General features: G+C 39.0%; 1 protein-coding gene across 7 annotated transcripts in view; it reads right to left on the bottom strand.

The window, feature by feature from the left end:
* LOC134627507 (plasma membrane calcium-transporting ATPase 1-like) overlaps positions 1 to 3115 on the bottom strand; it is a 127974-nt gene extending 124859 nt beyond the window's left edge. For 6 of the 7 annotated variants that reach the window (XM_063473653.1, XM_063473655.1, XM_063473649.1 and 3 more), the window contains exon 1: positions 2580 to 3115. The gene's annotated coding sequence lies outside the window, so the exon portion shown is untranslated. Of the gene's footprint in view, positions 1 to 1507; positions 1602 to 2579 lie in introns of those variants that run through there. The other variant, XM_063473652.1, reaches the window with a different exon arrangement.
* Positions 3116 to 18262: the final 15147 nt, after the last annotated feature.

The raw sequence follows: 18262 nt of genomic DNA on the forward strand, positions 1-18262 counted from the left end.
AAGTGTTTATTAGAGCATGATCTAAAAAAACAAAACAAAAACCAGGAGTCTGAGTCGCTCTCACAGTATAGTTGTTTGTTGTTGTTATTACTCTTGTTCTAATCATTTAAAATATAACATAAAACAGTGGTTTAACATAAACTTTACTCTGCTGTAACGTCTAACAAAGACACCCAGGCGAGAAAAAGTAAGCCTAGCAGACAGTAAGCGTTTGTCTCCAACATTGGCACAACCTTTATTTTGGAGCCATGCTTGATCCAAGGCTAGATGTTGACTAGAAACGACAGCCAGTAGGCAGTTTGGCAGTGTCAAAAGGTCAGGAGTTTGAGTTTCCTTCATAGTATTTTTTAATTCTTTATGTTGTTGTAGTCCATAAATAAAAGGATAATATACAACAGTTCCTTATCAGAGACTTCATTTGTTAGAAAGTCCAACCAGAACATCCAGGTGATAAGGAGGTACGTCCAACAGACGACCCTTGCTCAACTGTCATTTTCAAAACCTTGTTTAAACAAAAGCGAGACCTTAGAAAAGTGGCTCAATGCATTTGCCTGACAAGAAAATGATCCCTTCTCTAGCCCTAGGGGGGAGACACAAAACCTTTCAAGGTTGCCAGGAAGAGCATCTGGTGTCAAAATATGCCAAACCAAATAGGCAGTGCTACCTGCTGTGCTTGTGAATGGAGGACTAGTTAAAATCTTTAACCAGACTTGAAAGACAACAGTTATTCAAATTTGAAATGTTTGCTTGGTGTTATCATAATGGTTGGAAGCCACATAATCATATTTAATTCCAAACTTCGATAAACTGTACAGACTTCGGTGGAATACAAAAAAACTAGCCATTTTCCCTTTAGAATCAAGCAAATAGCAAAGTCATTGCTGTCATACCTATAATTCAACTCATTTCAACAAAGAGTCTTCAAAGTTTCCCTTTCTACTAATTTCATTTTGCAAAAAGCCTCTATGTTCCGTTAATTTGCAGCAGCAGAAATCAGAAGGACCAATGCCCTCTTTTGGAGGTCACAAGCTGAGGAGGAGTCACCACATGAGCCAAGATGCGGGATCCCCCCTCCTTTCTAACGCAATAAGGCAGGACACACCCAGCTACAGAGGGGAGGAGGAGGAGAAGGTGGAGATGGATGAAATGAGAAGAGAGGAAAAAGAAGCAGAACTGCTGCTGCTCCTCCTCATCCGCCCATCTTAGCCGATGACGTAAGGACGGTCCTTCGTTAATTAAAATAAAGCGCAGTCGGTAACGATTTTTCCACCCTTGTTCAATACCGGCAGCCTTGAAAACGCAGAAGTAGTATTTACAGTGCGAGTGCTAAATATGGGGGAACCACTCCAACAAGCTTAACAAGCTCATCCTGAAGGCGCCACATTCGTGTCAACAGTGTGAGGACACCACAGTGATACAGAAATACACACAATTAATATCACAACAGGGACAAACAACTGCAGCAACCAACGCTTGCTGCTCAGAGAGCTGTTTTTAACCAACTTACCACAGGTCCTGTGTTTTTTCTGATGGTAAAAGGCGCCTTTTCCGGTTACCACTGGAAATATCACTCGGAAAGCAACACACTCAAGCCAGAGACTGTTAACAAATTGTTTCCAGGCGCCCGGAGACATCCGCGGGCGGTCTGATTCCTGCCTCGCAGCCAATGCACCAGCAGATACGTGCCTCGCTGTCGCCCGGGGAGACCTGGGACCAGAGCGCCATTAAGAATCTGCTCATTTTGATCTACAGCTCCTTGTTGGTTTGTGAAAACGCAATTTTGTAGCCATTAATAAAAATTTACAGACCTTTTAGAAACAACCCTTCAATTCGGCATACCCCAATGACACGTAAAAATGTAATATTCAGAATAAAATAACAACTTTTACCAGCAGGCTCCTTAGTTTGGCAGGCGGCAAACTAACTAGCAGTGCGTATCCAGTTCAAAAGTTGTTTTTTTCACCAAAAGTGAGTCATCGTCTGTAAATTTTACAGGTGTCTGATTAGAAACCATTGCACAATATCACAGTGTATGCTTTATGGGTATTTTAGTTTGTCGAAAAGCGTTTTAAGTTGGATTTTAAAGTCCGCATTATGAATGAAGACCCGACAGCGTTGACTGCAGAGAGGGAACGGCACGTATCGGGGCTGTAACCTAGCTAACAGCCGGGACGTTTGGCGAGGTGAAAGAGATAGAAACCGTACCTCGGGATTTCTGAGAGACACTGTTGCTATTAGGGAGGAAAATACGCCAAGATGCGTGTTACAGTGCGTCGGACTGGGATAGTTGTGCGTTCACACCTGTGGAAAATCCCAAAAATGTGCCTGTAGTTGCTAATAAGTGGGTGTCAAGGTAAAGAAACGGCAGTTATGAACGTTACCCGGATGCTGAGCAGTGCGGACAACTGGGGGGGGGGGGGGGGGGGGCACAGACTCCTTAAAACACAGCAAAATGTCACTTTCACGGTCTCCGAGCGAGCCTTTCTTGCCTTTCAGCCACAAGTGAATTGAAAGATTGTGCAGACTTGTGGTGAGTTAAGTTTAATTAAGAAACAAAAAACACTGAGAATAGACGTTACCTCCACTCCGTGGATCTTCGTCCAAATCACGTCCTGTGGCTGAGTCGGAACGGTTGGGAAGCGTCTTTAGTTTAGAGGGGTTTGTCCATTTCCCAGCAGAGCTCCAACTTGAAAACTGCAGTGGCGAAAAAAATGACTGACAGGCCGGGTGGTGGTTGGTGGATAAAACCTTGAACCGTTCCTGACGTTTAAACCGTTTTTAAATACATCAGTAGGGGCACCAGCTCTGTTCCTGCAGTGGTGGCGGCAGCCCCGAGCAAGGAAAACAAACCAGATCCAGATTCAGTCAGAAACGAATCCTTTAAAAGGAGAAGATAAACTCACCCTCTCTCCCTCTCTTTTTCTCTCGCTCACTCACTCTCTCCCTCTCCTGGAATAAAAGCAGAGGAGGGAAAAGGCTCTGTTAACAAAGAGCAGATCCAGAAAATGAGGACTGGTGGTGTGTTTGTGTTGCTTAGCGGTGGGTGGAACTGGAGGGGGGGTCCTCCGGCACACTCAACCAGACCAGAGGAAACACCAAAAGTCCGGATCAGATCTTTTCCTGCCAAGCTGGGAAACTGAAAGAGAAGGAGGTGAGGTTGTGGTGGCGAGCAGGGGGGAGGGACCAGACCGGGATTGCCCTGTTTTTAAGGTGGATCTATGAATTAATTAGGTAATGAGGCAGAAACAGAGCCCTGCTCTCGAGAACAGCCCCGGGCCACAGATGCAGTCTGGAAACTGAAGAGGGGGTAGAAAAGAAAAAAAATTCAGATCTGGATTTATCCCGGAGCGATGTATGGAGTCTCTTTTCAGCCAAACAAATCAAAGCATAAGACCTTGACTCATTTGTTGTTATATACTATTATATACTATCATTATTTTGATTTTTTTTTAAATATAAGATTTGACAACGAGGTAGGCAAAATTAGATTTTAAGAATACTTTTGTAGCCCGTTATCTTCACCCAAACGTTTTAGTACGTTTAGAAAAACTGTTGTCAGACTAATTTTGAGATAAAGCTTTTTAAAGACTAAAGCCATAGTTACTTCACGTTTTCAGAAAACCCTGCCCTAATTCAAGAAAAAGTCCAATAGTAAAGTATTTAAGGAAAAATATATTACCCTATCTTCCATGACATTTTGGTAAAAATAAACAAATAAATAAATAAATAAAAATAAAAATAGTTACTAAACAGTAATAAGTTGAGTCAAAAAATAATAAAGCCAAAATATGAATTTTTTTTCTTCTTTTAGAAAAAGTATAGTTTGAGACAAAAGTCATATTAAATAATCACTATAGTGGTGTGCATTTGAAGCCATCATATCAATTCCAAAATAATTCAACGCTAAAGTTTCAGGATAAAAATCAGAATATTTTCAAGTTTCTTCATGAATTACCCCCTTTTATCTCTTTTTTGTATTCGCTTATTTTGTCACAAAAGTTGGGGGGAAATTAATGGAAAACACCAGTTGTGATGTAAAACTTTTCTTTTTTGAAAATTCAAGATTAAATCTGAGATCTTATTATTAATTAATAAAATTGTAATCTTTTTACTTTAAAAAGTGTTTTAAAGGTAAAGTACAATTCAAAGATGAAAATCATTTTTTTAAAATATAAAATTATAAAAGTGATTGATATAATCTGATAAAATTTATTTTAACATTTACCCATTATGCCCACCAACTGACTGGCAGCCTGTCCAGAGTGTATCCAACCTCTTCCTCAGTGACAGCTGGGATAGGCTCCAGCCCTCCTGTGATGTTAAACTGGATGTTTTCAGTATTTTCTTTAGCTAGGCATTGAATGGCATTTGCCATTTACCATTTATGGAAATATTTAAAAACTTATTTAAGTGTTTCTTCTTCAGTCACCTTTTCCACACTGCATTTAATCATTATTTATTATTAATCTGTGGCTCTCTTCCACACCTAGTCTTTATCCTGTCTATCCTGTCACTCTTGATCAGTGTTTCCCAACCTTTTGGAGCCATTTCACATTAGAAAAATCACACGGCACACCACCAAACAAAAATGTCACAAAAAGCATATTGATAATTTTTCCCCTTTCACCAGGTATAGCGAAATTGGCTCGGTTTGTCCACAACAGAAATGGGCAGTAGCGCGTTACAAGTAACACATTACTGTAATCCTGTGTTACTGCGTTACTAAAATGTTATGATTTTGCTTGTGAGAGTGTCTCATGACTATGACATTAAAAAAATTAAAATATTAAAACTAATAAAACAATTTTTAGAAAGAGGCTTTCCATTTGATTCAATTTTATATGATCGATTATGCATAAAAAATAGAATTGGGCTGAAAGGTCTATTGCTTTTTTATATATTCAGGTTGTGTATCATGTTTTTGAAAATTAACTAATTACTTTTGAAAATAAGTAATCAGTAAAGTAACAGGATTAATTTTTTCAATAAAGGAATAATGTTAGTAACTAATTACTTTTTTCAAGTAACTTGACCAACACTGGTCCACAATATATATTTTTTGCTTTCTTCTGACCACTACTCATGCTAGGGCCTTCATCTGGGTCGGAACTTTCTCCAGGACCCAGTTCAGATTGACTACTTTTTCTTTTCAAATATTTATCTATTGCTATTACATGCTGCGACTTCTAACAGCATGACTAGTATGTAATTTCTTCTTCGTCTTCTTCTGTTTTACGGGCGGTTGGCAACCCAATTAATTAGAGCAGGTAGCTGTACTGCCCTCTAGTGGAAGAGAATGTAATTGTTCTGTGCGTTACTCACAATCACGAGTACTAACCAGGTGGAACCAAATAATCTTCCACGGCACACCTGATCATTTCACACACAGTGGTTGGGAAACACTGCATTAGATGACTGCTCTGAGCCTTGTTCTTCTGGAGGTTTCTTCCTGTTTTTTTTTTCCTGTTAAAAGGGAGTTTTTCCTTTCCACTCTCACCAAAACACTTGCTCATAGGAGATGATCTGATTGTTGAGGTTTTCTGTTTTCTCTTTATTATTATTGTAGGGTTTTTAACTTGTAACTTGTAAAGGACCTTCTTGAGGAAACTGTTATTGTGATTTGGTATTATATAAATAAAACTGAAGTGAATTGAACCACAGCTATCAGATTACATCATATTGTGTCCATCTGTTGGACACACCCAAGAGTCTAAACAACTCCACCCTTGTAACCATGATCTAACCACTGTGCTGAAGACAAAGAGGATCCATGAGAAAATACTTTAAAACTTTTCTCAGGAAATTTATTTTAACATCAATTAAGTTTCATGACTTTTTCACCCTGACAAGAATAAGCGGAAGAGAATGGATGGATAGATGTGTTACATTAAGTTCCTGAGTTTTGTTGCCTTGAAGTAAATACAAACAATAAGAAAGTGGATGCTGCAACACATTAGCAACCTGTCCACCTCTCAACCCATGACTGTGATAGCCCTCCTGTGACCTTGAACTGGACAGGTGGGTAGATGGATGGTACTTTTTATTATTATGAATATTTTTTAAGTAAAATTAAAGATTAAAACATGACAAAGATACCTCTTTGGTGAGGTGTTTTGGGTATGACCATCTTGGAAGAGGGAGGTCTGGACATCTGCCCCTGAGACCCAGACCCAGACATAGTACAAGTACAAGTACAAGATGAATTGGTGAATGAAATAAAAATTTATGGAGAAAAGTTAGAAAAAGCCAATATTATTGAGTAGTAGTTATATTTTTTTCCTCAGATTTATTTGGGGACTTCCAAGAGGAGTCTTGACCCTCTGGTTGGGCACTTCTTTTGATTTATGTTCAGTTAAAAGACATTAAATTGAATCTGTCTTGAATTTAATTGAATCTCCAACAATCAACAAAGGGTCTGCTTGAAATAGCAGTCTACTGAATTGTTCTTGTGTCATCTGTTCCTTTATTATGGGGGTTTGGTTGGGTTTCATTCTCTTTGTTGTGTTTAGTTCTGGGTAAAATCTATTGAAGTTCTTCCCTGAAAATGATTTATTTAAGCCTCCAAGCTCCTGTGCACATCTGTTTAATATGAAGATATGAAAAAAAAAACAGAGACCACATCATTATAAATCAGAGGTGGAGGTGGATGTTGATGAGATGGTGATTTATTTATTTATTTATTTTACTCGTGCAAATGCAGAACTTGAACAAAGATTCTGAAAAGAAATTTCTCTCTGACTGCCAACTGGCCACTCAATCAGCTCTTCCTCCTACGCTATGCTAATGACAGAGAGGCAGAGAGGTGGTTAAAGCTGCCATTTAACAGCACATTACACTGCCTCACTTCAGATAAAAAAACTGACTGCAGATGAAAGAGAGCTGCAGAAATGTTCAAAGTCCCCATCAGTCCCTATCTCATCCTTACTGTGTGCATTTGTGAGACGTTGGTTTTATTAGTCTCAATTTACACTTGAAACACTGTATAACCTTTGCACTACACAGTTTCCTTCCAGTTATTGTTGGAGATGTCAATATACTGTATTTTAAAACTCAGCAAATAAGTTGTACATTCAAGTAAGCATTTTTCAAATAGCATATTTACAAGGAAACTGTTTTTTTCTTTTTTTATTTGAATTTTTGAATTTGTCTGACTTATGTTTTGTATTGTTTTTTGTTCCACCTCCAAGGCAAAGGATCATTGCAAGTTGTTTGTCTCTTTGTCAGCAAGATTATACGAATGACTGCCAAGCAGATATTTCATCAAACTTGGTGGAGAGGGGATTTAAGGAGCATTTTGGTGCAGATCCAGATGAGTTTCTTTTAAATATTTGAATAAAAATGGATTCCATTGGTTAACAGAACATTTGACGTTATGTGCATATTTAAACCATCCATCCATTCATCCATCCAACCATGCATCCACCCAGTTCTTTTAACATTAAATCTTAATAACATAAATTCACAAACATTTAACTTAGAGGATCCACTTTGTTTTAATTCCAGTGGTTAGGGGGTCAAAACTACAAGGGTGGGGTTATAAAGACTTTTGGGTGGGTGTGTCTAATTGACAGGATATGATATAATGTGATTGTTAGTAAAGTCAGGAAAAGCACATTGTAAAAAATGGAAAACAGCCTGGTTTTGTTTTTTCCAAGAAGTTTATGAGCATACCATTTAGTAATATTTGTCCAAATGGGAAACTTCAATACTCTGTTGAAAAATACAGGAAGACATCTTCCAGTAATAATATTATGACATTATGTATTCATTCTAACATAAATAATAAGCTTATTATGTCAATTAGTAATTAGGCATTGGTCTTGAATGTTGATTTGGTGGGCTGTAGAAACAAGCTGTAAACTAACACATGCCACATCTTACAGTTTCAGAGATTTCTTTGTGTTTCATGTCAACAAGAACTGAAAAGGCCATTCGCAGCGTTGGTATAACAGGCGTCCAGACTGGAAGCGACTAGCAGCAACTAGTGTCATCTGGCTGACCACAGACAGATGAATGAACTGCTGGTGAGCAGTAGCTATTACAGAGTCTGTTTGAGGCTCAAAAATTCACAAGGAGTCCTCCAACCAGATTCATCACCATTATGTTAAAAATATTATAATGAATTAATAATAATACCAGTTTAATATTTCTTTTATGTTGGCTGAAGTAAAATAACAAAAAAGTAACATGGCATATCATTTTACAAGGATTCTTTAGAGTGCAATGCATGTACAGTATAATAAAAAAGTAAAAGCAAAATTCTGAACTTAACATTATCAGCATTTGGAGGGAGTGACCTTATCCTTCTATTCTGGTGTTGATGCCAGAAACGATTTGCATCCATACAGCTAATAGATGCTTACTTCATTTGCTAGAATTAGCCAGCACCTTAACACTCCACCCTTTCATCTTTTCAGCATGGTCAAACTAGATAGCTGGCAGGAGCATCCACAACAGTTTAGTTTATTTACAACATATGGTGTCCCTCAGATCTCTTAGGATGTTTCAGTGAACTGTTTGCACAACCCTGCAAATGTATAAATAAATAAACAAACAACAACAGGGTTGCTCCTGGTCACTCCCCTGAGTTGATCTGCCACCACCTGGGTGGGGGCGGGGATTCTGGAGGCGTCCCTGCTTTTGGCATGGTCACTCTGGACTCTTGCTGAAAAACACTATTTAGGTTTGGGAAGAGAACTTTAATGACCACAGCTGATTCTCAGTACTAAAGTCGAGTCAATTTGTCATAGAAGTTGGTCCATAGTGAAAGTGAAGTGGTTCCAAAGTATAGCAGCAAGGAGCTCTTGATAGGAATAGCACCTACCTCGTACCTTTAGAGTTGAGAGCCAAATACATGTGCTTATAGGACTGGAAATCCATAATTTAGTGAATTTCTTTGCTGATTTCTGTTGGTATGGTCTGGATCGTTATGTCACTGCAACAAAACAATGCTATCAGATTATGCTCTACATTTATGTATCAGTGAAGACCAATAAAGACCCCCTCCTCTTAAGATACTGCGGTGTTGAATATAGATATTTTCATGTTGCCCAAACTCAGAAGTGTCTTCTTGCTGTAACTACAGTATCAGCAAATGTACAAGTTGCTGAGCTTTGTGTCAGGACGCAGAGTTCATGGTGGATGTAGTTGATACAACAGGTCACACCTCAGTTTAGTAAACTCAAAGGGCTTGGAGCAGGTTGTCTTAAAATGTTTTAAAAACTTTTTTGTTTTTTTAAAATGGTGTAGATTTTTACTTAATAAATCTCAATAAGTGATATCAGTGAGTGGAGTGTTTTACTGGAAGTCAAACTGCCACTGATCGTCCTGCTGTTAGCTCTCCATAAATCAAAGCTGGACACTGTTGGTTCAGACTATTGGAGTGTTATAAAAGGAAAACATACTTGCAAAAAGGGGGTAGTATTTTTATTTATTTATTTACTTTTTAAAATGTGGATATGAAATTGAAAGTTTTTGCAGTGAACTTCAGATTTCAGATTCTCCTCTTAAAATTAAACGTTGTCTGATAATACTGGTGCCCAGCTGTCAGCTCTTTCAGTGTGTTGGATGCTCATTACACCTTGTAACATGTCAGTGTTGATGTTAGACCCGACCCCTCCACTGTAACTAAAATGAAAAATAATGTGCCTTGTCAAGACTTACCTGCTTGATTCATTGCCGCCCTTTACCTCCCCTCTGTACCATACTATTGTCACAACACACCTGTGATTCTAATGTCAATATATCCTGCAGTGGCAGGACAGGCGGGAGAAGAACTGAACTTTTAATCTGAAAAAGTCCAGCATCTGTAAATACGATAAGTACCAGGCTCTGATTTTTTTTGTGTGTTCCATCTATAACGTCAAAAAACAGGTAATCCTGACATTTACTTATCGATTGTAGATAATATTGTTGTAACCTAGCTATGGGTGGGCCACAATTCACTGTACCTCTAGTTCTGTTCCCAAACAAAACATGTGAATCATGAAGAACTCCGTACTGGATCAGCGGGGGCCCGGGTTACCAGCAACCACCTCTGGTGCTGTTTGCCAACTGGGTGCTGGTGAAAACTGTGCTACTGTTGGCTGAAGACAAAGAGAGAGAGATGACATGCAAAGTGCTGGTGTAACAATAAGGGATGCAGGGTACAAGAGGGTTAAGATCATATTTTAGTGATTAGTTAATAAAAACAAACTATTAAAACTTGTAGGATAAGTTTGTGTCTGTTGGTTTTTGGGGGTTTTTTCCCCCAACTTTATCCATGGTCAGTTTCCATTCCAGGGGCAGACTGGCCTTTGGGAACACTAGGACATTTCCTGGTGAACTAGGGGTCGATTTGTCCTCTCGTGAACAGTCAGCTTGACTGTGGCTTCGTATCAAAGAGGAGTGAGTTGACAGACCTTTCAGAATCCACAGACCAGCTGCGACTGTCACTCTTACCTGTAGAATGCATTCTGCCACTCACAGTCCGTGGCATACAGACCCAGGTCCCCATACATGCACATGGATTCTTTCTCTTTCTCCTTCATAATATTGCATGTTATGGATGTAGTCCTGGTGAGATTTTGAGGGTGTTAGCCTATTTTGAAAGGTCAGTGTTCAGAATCAGAATACTTTATTCATCCCTAAGGAAATTGTGGAATGTGGTTACAGTTGCTCCAATACAATCAGTACCCGACTGAACAAAATAAGAAATAGCTCTAATATATACAAATAGTTCAATTATAAATATCCAGAATATTACAGAGGTGAAATATATATGATTGACATTTTACTCTAAACTGTAAAACTTGTTATTTGTTATTTTACTGTAGAGCATGAGCAAAAGGGTGTAACTATTGCACTGTGTAGTGTGCATTAGATGGAGGAGTTGTACAGGGAGATAGCCACAGGCAGGAATGACTTCCTGTGTCGTTCAGTGGTGCATTTGAGTAATCTCAGTCTCTCACTGAACATGCTTCTGTGACTGCCCAACACCTCATGGAGTGGGTGGGAGGTTTTATCCAGTATTGTCCTTATCTTGGATAACATCCGCCTCACCGACACCACCTTAAGGCAGTCCAGCTCCATTCCCACAACATTACTGGTCTTGTGGATCATTTTATTGAGTCTGTTGGCGTCTGCGACCCTCAACCTGCTGCCCCAGCATGCAACAGCATAGAGGATGGCGCTGGCCACAACAGTAAAAAAATCCTGTGCATTGCACAGATGTGAAAAGACCTCAGCTGCCTCAGAAAATACAGACAACTCTGGCCCTTCAACAAGGTGCTGTGAACAATCCTCAGAGATTTTTGGTCCATATTGACATAATATCGACATATTGGCAAGCACAGCTTGATTGTACTGCCTCGCACTCCTCTGGGGAAAGCAAGGCATTATCACGCCAGAAAAGAGACATAATCTCTTCAGCATGTCTTGGTTCTGCTCCAGGGTCTTTTCCCAGTTGAACATGACCAAGCTGCCTGTAGGCATCATCCTGGTCAGATACTTAAACCATGTCCAGTGGATCCTTTTGTAGCAGTGGGAGCATCCATTCATCTCTGACATTACATTGTGTTTCTCATTCTCGATGCAGTAATTGCATTGGTGTGGACTACACCTAACACAATTAAGCTGATAAGGTTCTGAAAATTCAGTTTTCTGAAATATAGATAGAGGGATGTTTCAATGGACTCATTGAATCTGACAGGGTCAGTGTCCTCAGTGTCCTCTTGACTGCCTCTGGCTTTAAGCTAAATTTAAAGTACAAGCCTCTTACGGTCAACATGCTGTTCATTTTGTTAAAACTTTGGGTTGGGTATGATTTGTGACATGATAACCTTGTATCAGATCAACCTCTTTTTCATCAGGTTGAGTTTTAAATAGCTGGAGATGTCAGTAGTGGCAGTCAGGAAACAAAAACATTCAGCACTGGCAAAAAACAAAAGAAAAAAGAGAGATGCTGCTTACATTGCTGTGTTCTGTGGTTAAAAAACACAGCAAAAAGAAATTTGAACTTTAATAAGAGATTTGTTATCATTTGAGCTTAACAAATTCAGGTATTTAGGTTATTTAATAATTCAAAATAACCTTCTGGAACCCATCCCTATACTCAAGGTCGTCTAAGTGCTTAAGTGCTTTCTGAATTGCTCTTCCACAAATCCTGAGAGTCTTAAAAAGGAAATTACAGGCTTTTCAAGCTGAATCTTATGCTCATAATTGTGGGCTGTTCTGACTATGGGTTACACTAACTTTGCACTTATGAAATGCACTACGGGGGTTAACCAGGCTCTCCACATTGTTTCCTTAACTATCCTTCTGAGATGAGGACTGAAACAAGCTAAAGAAAACAGATGTGTCGATGAACAGACAGTTGTTTGGCTTGTGTCCATCTGACAGAACATATCCTCCTAGTTTAATCATACATATTTTTTTCATATATTTTTGCTTTAATAATAGTGCATTTATTTGTACAGCACTTTTAAAATGTAGTTACAAGCCTTTTCCAAGACACAGAAAAAACTGTGCATTCAAAATGAAAACATGCACAATAATTTTTTTTTCTTTAAAAAGGCATAAAATCTGAACAAACAGTGTGAATGAATGAATCTATTTCCTGCTTTTTCATGCACTACTGCTGCAGTCAACATGTTTTTGGGCTCTTCTAAACTGTGCCTGAACGCCTCCTGTGTAGAAACAGATGAAGAAGTGAAGCTGCTGCTCTGCTTACATGCTGCTCACACTACGCCCGCTGTATGCCCTCTAATGGAGGGAACTTCTTTCTGTGTTTACTTTTGATTTGACTCAGAGACATTTGAATGTGTAAACTGATTCATGAAAATTTTTTAAGACTTAGGGAAAGCTCTGAGGGGTGTCAGACGACTTCATTCATATCATAGTCACATCCAAAAGGACGTGCTGAGAGTGATGCGCAGTCAAAAGAATCGCAATGAGAGTACTGTACCTGCAACTGACTTACTTTGCAACTTAGCATATTTTAGTTTGCAAATGTTTTTTAAGCGGGGGCCCTGATCCATAACCTAAACCATTCAAGGCATCTATTTAGTTGCTGGAGCTTGTCCACAGCCTGGAGGGAGAGCATCCCAAGAGACTCAGTTCAGGGCAAGAAAGTCACCTCTCCATCTGCTCATGGCTGCAAAGGCAGCAGGAGCTCACACACACACACTCACACACACAAAGTTGTGTTTATGACACTTCAAAGGACATTTCATTGACTTGTATTGATTTCCTGGAGATTTACCACAACCATATCCCCTACTTGCCTAAACCTTACCCTGACCTTAAACCAAACCTTCACCCCATAATTCAATGGCTTACTTTATAGGGACTTAACTTTTGCTTTAAAATGGGAGACGTGTCCCCACAATGTGACCATATAAACAGATTTATGTCCACACAAGATGAGTAATACAAACACACGAAGAGGCAAAACAGAAGGGATACTTGTAATTTCCCAAAATGTCCTTTTGACAGCCTCAGTAGCCTCAACATGTCTGAGTATCCGTTTTATAGGATTTATGTGTTTCAGCCAGCCTCAATGAAACAGCAGCCAGGAATGCAGATTGTGTCCTGGACATTTTCTCAGTCAGAGGAGTCCTGTCTGACCGGTGCAGTCTACCCAGCCGTGCTCTCATTCTTTATGACTCAGATTACATTAAACATATTAAATTTGCTTTTTAATCTTTTCGTCCATTACGTCAGCTTATGATTAACTGGAAATTAAACTTGTTGCTCTGACTCATTCCACAGCCACTAACAATATAAGCAGAATATTGTTTACCATAAATTGATGATCTAATTAAAAATGTATTAATGGTAGAAATCACTGAAAGCTGTTGTTTTTTAAAAAAAAAAAAAATTGTGCGGCACAGACTGAAGCAGGCTTCTGACTGATCTTGTTGTCTGTGGTGTAATAGCGTCATACATCACTGTGTGGTGTGTTATTGGTGCTTCTGCCCTGCAGTTTCACAGATACAAGAGACTGATTCCACCTGCAGCTCAGAGTTACTGCAGTCCTGAGCAGCTGTGGTGAATTTCATGGAAATGTAACTTTATACTTTGTCTTTATTTATAACTGCAAGACTCAGTGCTTCAGAATTAAACTTGTTCATCCTGTTTGAAAATACAGTTAGGTTCAGATCTTCAGCATCCTCAGAGGATAAATCGTGTGGCATTTAATGCAGTGTTTGTGCAAATGTCTGGTTACTCCTTAGTATCTGAAATTAGTGCATGCCCCATCGTCTTACTTTCAGGGACAGCTCAGGTTGAGCAATTTGGAGACTAAGTTAGAGAAGGAAGGTAGAGAGGGTTTGGACATTTGCAGAGGAGGGATAGTGGGCAAAGGATGTTAAATATGGAGCTGCCAAGAAAAAGGAAAAGAGAAAGACCACAGAGAAGATTCATGGATGTAGCAAAGGAGGACATGCAGAGGGTTGGTGTGACAAAGGAGGGTGCTAGGGATAGATGGAAGCAGACGATCTGCTGTGGCAACCCCTAAAATGAGCAGCCGAAAGAAGAAGGCGGCCTATATTTTTTACGGCTTTACCAATAATTGGAGAAACATGTAGGGACCATTATTCAAGTTTATTACCCAAACTCTGTATTTCAATTAATAATGTTCAGCTTCTTCAAATGATATCTCGTTGCTGAATTAAAGCTTTAAACATGAAAATATACACAAAGTAAAAGTATTCACTAGACAGAATCTCTCAGCTGTATTACAACAAATAAAAAGCTGTTTACATTAAGCACATAGCTTTATCACTTATTCCAGATTAATAATGAACTCTCCTCACCTTAGCTAAGTTGCTAAGACTTATAACAGCAGTTTTCTCTTCATAATATTTTCTGTTTAAACTTTCTGTACAGATACAGTTCCAGAAACACATTTTATTTTGCTCCTTGTAGCATTGCTTTCCAAGGTACTCAGAAGAAGAAGAAAATCATAGATTTAGGTGCCCACACGACGGCCATGCATGATTCAGGTTTAGAAATTGATGTGAAAACCTCTGAATCATGGTGGTGTCATGGTACTCTGGTGGTCACCAGAAGTAAAAAGGATCACACAATTGCCAGGGGGATGTATTCAGCTTAACAAGATTTGTATTTTAAAATCTGCAAAACAATAAATTCCTAAAGCTTTAAAGTAAATTCTACAGAGCATATCAAATTCTGCTTTCAAAACTCCACCACAGCCCCCTCAGGACACAACCCGGGGAAGATATACAAACTTTTTTATTTACTTGTACTTTCTGTTACTTTTAAGTTTCCTTGAGCAGCTTTCTTTTCCTTTAATAAATAGAAATAAACCGGCAGCCTTAGTGGGACATTTAACTTTTGTCCCTTGAAGAAATCAACACTCATCCTCCTCGCAGGTTTCTAGATTGACTGTGCTCAGTGAGTGGGAGAGCACAGCAGCACCTTTGACTAATCCACAGGCAAAAAGAAACATGAATCAGCCCTGAATGTGCCTACCTGAATGATCTAAATACCAAAATAAATAGCTATTTAATTTTGTTTATATTTGCATTTGCACAAAATGAACAAGTTTATTCTGATATCCCTATCCTCTGTGAAAGCCTAGGCATTATGTTTCTTTCATTTACAGATATAATTTGAGTCAGATTACTTTTCCCTTTGCTTTTTTCTTCCTTTTCTTTCAGCCGCTCCCTTTAGTGGACGCCACATCTGCCTCCATCTCTAGCATCCGCCTCTGTCACACCAACCCTCTGCACACCAACCCTCTGCACACCTCCTTCACTACATCACTGAATCTTTTCTGTGGTCTTCCACTTTTCCTCCTGCCTAGCAGCTCCATTTTTAATGACCTTTGCTCAGTATATCCACTATCCCTCTTCTGCACATGTCCAAACATCTCAGGCTTGTCTCTCTAACTTTTTCTCCCAACTGAAAAAAACCCTCCATATTTCATTAGCTGTTAAACATGCCAGTTGGAGCCAGTTTAGTTGTCATTTTTAAGCTCCCTTATTCTTAACTTTCTGTGTTAAAAGAACATTACTTTATGATGACCTGTGTTTTAGCTTTAGTCTTGTCCATTATTACTGTCTACTGTCTGTAAATTTCTAGGTTTGAGGCAAAGTCAGTCTATTCTGTCTAAGCCACTGAGATGGGTCATTCATACATGAACTTTTGCCCATCCTTTGTGTTCTTTCCCCCGATGCGTTCGGTTATGGCAATAGTGTGATAAGAGTGCCACTCCCAAATTACCATTTTTCCATGAGCAGGGTTTTGGTTGTGAAGATGCATATTTTAATCCAAACCACTTTTTTCCCCCTAAACCTAGCCAAATAATTTTTAGTGCCTAAACTCCTGGCCTTGGCCACGCATCTGTAATTTATGCCATTGTTTCCCTGTTAATGTGGGCTTTATGGCCCTCAAAAATGACCTATGAATGCTCAGCATCAAGTATGACATTGTGTAAACGGTATCTGCATTTTCTTAAATAAGCTAAAGTTTAATTTACCTTCACACTGCAAAGCTGGAACAACATTAGTAGCTGGCTATTATATTGTTAGCAGGAGAGTGCACAATAATGCTCTACTGTAAAAAACAAACAAACAAAAAAAACGCTGCAAAGTGAACATCAAGTGATGTCCGTCAAAGATCCTGCTAGACCGTGAGACAAATGCATTTTATAATTAAGAATAAAAAGTGTGTCGCTGTCTCACTCACTAAATCAAATGGAGGAGGTGAATGAAAAATAAATCCTATAAACTGAAAATATGAGTCGACATTATAAACATATTCATTTACAGTCATGTGATAAAGAACGTTTTCCCAGGTTTGTAAAAGTAGACTCAGCAGATGGCAGGGATGTGAGTGGAGAACCGGATCTCAGTACTTCAGTTCCTTGGAATTGTTAGTGTTCTGCTTGATTCCACTTGCACCTGCACTGCAATCACCTGCATCCAGGACAGAAACAACTGCTATATACAGCTAACATAACTCTTTGCAAGTGCTCGTGCAGATAGCATGCTAGCGCCAAGCTAGCCAAGAACCCAGAGTGATGTTAAAGCTGAGTGAGTGCTGACCACAGGCCAGCAACCAGACCCTGAACTTCACACAGGTAACAAAGGGATGAGCAGTCAGGTTGCAGCCTTCGTTCTTACCTGTTCATGTTTCTAAAGTAGCGATCGCTTTCATCTTTGCTTTGTGTCATCAGGTTTTTGTTCATACCTAAATATGAAGAGAAGGATCATATGTGTCCTCCTTAGGACAGGGATTTGTGTTGATGTGTGGGACTGTAGCTTTTAGGTTTATATTATTTAATGGTAATCACAAGACAATGTGTTTCAGGTCATTTTACGGAAAACATTTTTAAAGTAACATTAGTGTAACAAATTACTTTCTCGTGTGTATTTATGTAATAGATTCCTTTTTTTGCATAATGACACCAAAAGAGGGGAAATATATCTAACATTTTTAAAAAATGTGACCAAGCAACATGCAATTAATTTGCACAGATGTAATGTCTTTGATATGCTGCTTAGTGATAGGTGGTGATCCTAAAGCAGAGCCAGCGGGAACACAATGAGAATCGATAAGATAATCAATAAGAGAATCGATAATGGAATTAGAAAGGGTAAATTCTTCACATCACTTCCCATCCCTAATAATCAGTGGTTTTACAGGTCTCTGAATAAAATCTTTGCTTAGTAAAAAATTAACAAACTACAATTTAATGAGTGAAATGATTCACAATTTTATCTTTCCCCTTTGAGAATGAACAAAGGATCAAACAGGTTGTTTAAAAAAAAAGAAAAAAGCTGAATTGTCCTTTTATATTCCACTCGAACGTGTTCGGCTTTTAAACTAACATGTTTACACTTCAGCTGGAGGGTTTTATGAGGTGTCGTATGTGGGAGTTTTCTGTGAAAACAGCAGGAACCCATCAGAAACCATTGATACCATGAAATCGCGGATCAGCAGTCCCGCTGGAATGAGACGCAGTTTTCCAGAGAAACTTTTCAGTATTAATGTTAATTATGAAATGGAAGCTGTGATTCAAATCCATCAGGCTTATGTAACGCTGTGACTTCCTAGGGTCAGGATCCACCTACACGGCAGCTATCTGACAACACACAGCATTTAGACAACTACTTGAGGTGGAAACACATAAATCTCTCCATATATGCACTGACAAGGGTGACTGGATGTTGTATCCATGGCTACCTCCTCACGTAATCTGCATTATTTTTATCACAAAAGCCGTCCTGCTTTTTCTCCTGAGCCTCCTGGTAGC

Source organism: Pelmatolapia mariae, linkage group LG5, assembly GCF_036321145.2.
Source record: "Pelmatolapia mariae isolate MD_Pm_ZW linkage group LG5, Pm_UMD_F_2, whole genome shotgun sequence".
NCBI classification, from domain to species: Eukaryota; Metazoa; Chordata; class Actinopteri; order Cichliformes; family Cichlidae; genus Pelmatolapia; species Pelmatolapia mariae.